The sequence below is a fragment of the Abrus precatorius genome, unplaced genomic scaffold (genome assembly GCF_003935025.1).
Source record: "Abrus precatorius isolate BTA unplaced genomic scaffold, Abrus_2018 Scaffold6, whole genome shotgun sequence".
NCBI classification, from domain to species: domain Eukaryota; kingdom Viridiplantae; phylum Streptophyta; class Magnoliopsida; order Fabales; family Fabaceae; genus Abrus; species Abrus precatorius.
This window is the reverse complement of record NW_020874406.1, coordinates 8990512-8993978: the sequence shown is the minus strand read 5'-3', so window position 1 is coordinate 8993978 and position 3467 is coordinate 8990512. Positions and strand designations below refer to the sequence as shown.

Here is a 3467-nt window from a genome sequence, read left to right as displayed (position 1 = left end):
CACCTTGTGTCCCAAAACAATGCATTCATCAACCATAAACTGGCACTTCTCCCAATTTAAAATCAAATTAGCCTTTTTGCATCTTTGTAAAACTAAATTCAAGTTATATACACAACTATCAAATGTGGTGCCATATACAGAAAAATCATCCATAAAGATCTCAATACAATGTTCTAACAAATATGAAAATAAAGCTATCATACACCTTTGAAAGGTGGCAGGGGCATTACATAATCCAAACAACATTCGTTTATATGCAAATGTACCATATAGGCAAGTAAAAGTAGTTTTTTCTTGATCTTCAAGAGCTACGGGTATTTGCATATAACCAGAATATCCATCTAAACAACAGTAATATTCATGCCCAACTAACTTCTCTAACATCTGATCAATAAAGGGTAAAGGGAAGTGATCCTTCTTGGTGGCTTCATTAAACTTCCTGTAGTCAATACACATTCTCCATCCGGTTACTTTTCTGGCGGCAATGAGCTCCTGTTGCTCATTCTGCATAACAGTAGTCCCTCCTTTCTTTGGTACAACCTGCACAGGACTCACCCAAGGGCTATCAGAGATTGGGAATATAATATCGGCATCCAATAACTTAATTACCTCCTTTTTCACTACTTCTTTCAGATTGGGATTGAATTGCCTTTGGGGTTGTACTTTTGGTTTGACGTCAGGCTCCAGGTGAATTCTATGAGTGCATATAGAAGGACTGGTGCCCTTAATGTCATTGATGCTCCACCCGAAAGCCTCTTTGTTCTCTCTTAGTACTCTTAGAAGCTTGTCCTCCATGTTACCTGTCAAATTGGCAGAAATAATTACAGGTAAGTGAGATGGAGGGTATAAAAAGGCATATTTAAGATTCAAAGGAAGAGGTTTGAGTTCTATTTCAGGAGGTTCTTCGACTGATGGCTTGGCTCTTTTCCGGGAGTGTTCTCCTAGATATTCAAATATCCTTCGCCTAAATCATCTTCCAAGTACCCCACTGTTCAATGCTAAGATCTCATCTATTATTTCTTCAGTGTCGTGCAAATCTCTCCTTTCCAATGTAAGTATTCTCTCCAATACATCTTTCATTAATCCATCTTGTACCTGGGGTACATTCAGGGAGAGGGAGGTAACATCTGCAGTTGACGCAAAATTACGAGAATCAAAAGTAGAGGGATGCTTAAGTGAATTAAAAACTTTAAATACTACTTCCTCTTCGTTCAATCTTAATGTAAGCTTCCCCTGCTGAACATCTATTATCGTTCTTCCTGTAGCTAGGAAAGGCCTTCCTAGTATGATGGGTACTTCGTCATCCTCTTCCATGTCAAGGACAATGAAATCTGCAACGAATATAAACTTATCCACCTTGGCCAGGACATCCTCCACTATGCCTCTAGGATACATTATCGAGCGATCAACAAGCTGTAGAGAAATTGAAGTTGGCTTGGGTTCTTGTATACCCGAACTTCTAAACACAGAAAATGGCATTAGATTAATACTAGTGCCTAGATCACAGAGCGCTTTATCAAAATAAGAATTGCCTATTGTGCACGAAATAGTAAAACTCCCTGAATCCTTAAGCTTAGGTGGCAGCTTCCTTAGCAATATTGCTGAGTACTCATTCAATTTGACTGTCTCGAATTCATTCAATTTCTTTTTGTTGCTTAGCATCTCCTTGAGGAATTTAGCATATTTAGGCATCTGTGAGATGGCTTCAACAAAAGGGATATTGATGTGGAGTTTTCTGAGGATCCCAAGAAATTTATTAAACTGAGGGTCTCTCTGGGTAGCCATCAATTGTTGTGGGAATGGAACTTTTGGCCTTAGCATCACTAATGCATCTTCCCTTGCTTCTTTTTTCGTATCTGGTTGGCAAGCACGACCTTGCTCATCATTCAACACGACCGTGTTTTCTTCAAGCACGACCTTGCTTGGGTTAAGCACGGGCGTGCATTCATTGTCAGCATGGGCGTGCTGTTCAAAGCACGACCGTTCTTGTTGAGCCAACATGAGCGTGCAGGGTAATGCAAGGGTGTGATGATCAACAAGCACAGGCGTGCATGGCTTATGTGTCTGCGTTTCACTTAAGTTCTTTCCACTTCTTAAAGTAATTGCTTTAGCTTGTTCCCTAGGATTCGGTTCTGGTTGGGACGGCAATGTTCCTAGTGCTCTTTGACTGAGGAGACTTGTGATTTGCTCCAACTGAGATTCAAGCTTTGAGGATTGAGTTCTCATCTCAGCTCTGATTTCTGCAAACCTCTTATCTTCCCTCTCAATCTGTTTTTCCATCTGTGCCTCAAGTTTTGCTATTCTCTTGTCAAAGCTATGCACGTATTGCATCATCTGTTCTTGAAAATTGGATTGGAATCTAGGAGCTTCTCTTCTTTCTAGCTTCTCCCCTTGATTTTGCACATGAGGGGGTCGATAGGGCACATTCTGATTTCCTTGGCGACTTCCCCAAGGATTTGTATTGCTATTGCGCCATCCTGAATTTTAATTATTACCCATAAAGTTTGCCTCCTCCTGATCAAGCTCTGTATTATGCGCCGACTTTGTGGGTTGATCTTGTGCTCTCATTAAACACTCCAGTTGCTTTGTGAGAGCTGCCATTTGGATTACCAATGGGTTGTTGCTCTCTGCTTGATAGACTGGTGCAGCTTCCTTTCTCTTGAAGTTGTAAGTGTCAGTTGTGTGCCACTGAAAGTTAGCAGATGCCATTTCGTCTATCAATCTGTATGCGTCATCTAGGTCTTTCCTTATAAGAGATCCTCCTGCGGCAGCATCAATCGTGGCCCTATTATGGATGGATAGGCCACTGTAAAAGATCTATACCTGCCTCCAAGTTGGAAAGTCATGGTGCAGGCATCTTCTCAATAATTCCCCGAATCGCTCCCACGCCTCGAACAATGATTTTGTCTCATTCTGCTGGAAGCAACATATTTCTGTCATCAACTTGGACGATCTTGATGGAGGAAAGTACTTTACCAAGAACTGTTGAGTGAGATCCTCCCAAGTTGTGATGGAATTGGCTGGGAGTGAAGAAAACCATGCATTCACTCTTTCGGACATTGAAAATGGAAACAGGCGGAGTCGAATTGCATCGTTGGAGAGTCCATTGTATTTTATGGTGTCCATCAATCGGAGGAACTTTGTCAGATGCAGATTGGGGTCTTCGTTAGGCAAGCCCCCAAATTGTATGGAGTTCTGAACCATGGTGATGAGTGCTGGTTTCAACTCAAAATTGTTTGCCTCCACATTAGGTGCCGCGATACTTCCAGAAGTGCCTCTGGCATTGGGCATCATGTAATCTTGGATCGATCTCCTTCCCTCTGCCATTCTTTCCTCTCTCACTTCTTTTCTTTGTCTACGAATTGTCCTTTCAATTTTTGGATCAAACAAATAAGCTGTAGAACACTTAGAACGAGTGAGCATACATCAAGAGTAATTACAAAAAATGAAAATAAAATAAATACGAA

The 3467-nt window shown here is 41.2% G+C and overlaps 1 non-coding gene across 1 annotated transcript; it reads left to right on the top strand.

Moving 5' to 3' along the window:
• The first annotated feature begins 2839 nt into the window (after positions 1–2839).
• On the top strand, positions 2840–2946 carry LOC113870547. Its single transcript, XR_003505569.1, has one exon. It is a non-coding gene; the product is annotated as a small nucleolar RNA R71 (small nucleolar RNA).
• The last annotated feature ends 521 nt before the right edge of the window (positions 2947–3467 follow it).